The sequence below is a fragment of the Cucurbita pepo genome, unplaced genomic scaffold (genome assembly GCF_002806865.2).
Source record: "Cucurbita pepo subsp. pepo cultivar mu-cu-16 unplaced genomic scaffold, ASM280686v2 Cp4.1_scaffold019360, whole genome shotgun sequence".
Taxonomy (NCBI): Eukaryota; Viridiplantae; Streptophyta; class Magnoliopsida; order Cucurbitales; family Cucurbitaceae; genus Cucurbita; species Cucurbita pepo.
Window position 1 is genome coordinate 1 of NW_019665065.1, and position 260 is coordinate 260.

At 33.2% G+C, this 260-nt stretch overlaps 1 non-coding gene across 1 annotated transcript; it reads right to left on the reverse strand.

The window, feature by feature from the left end:
* Positions 1-51: 51 nt before the first annotated feature.
* TRNAA-AGC lies at positions 52-124 on the reverse strand. Its single transcript has one exon. It is a non-coding gene; the product is annotated as a tRNA-Ala (tRNA).
* Between the last annotated feature and the right edge of the window lie 136 nt (positions 125-260).

A 260-nucleotide genomic window follows, 5' to 3' on the forward strand; every position in this document is an offset into this window, starting at 1 on the left:
TACATAACATGTTAAATTAACTCATACTTAAAAAAAATAATTTCTCTCTTTTGGAGATGTGGGGCATTGATCCCCATACCTCTCGCATGCTAAGCGAGCGCTCTACCATCTGAGCTACATCTCCACAATCATTACATCACAAAACCCTAAATTTCCCGTCATCAATAATAGTGAAAATGAAGAAATATTGCTACCNGAAAAGAAATAATATATTTTTATTAATAGATATTCTTATTATTTTTGGAGATGCGGGGTATCGA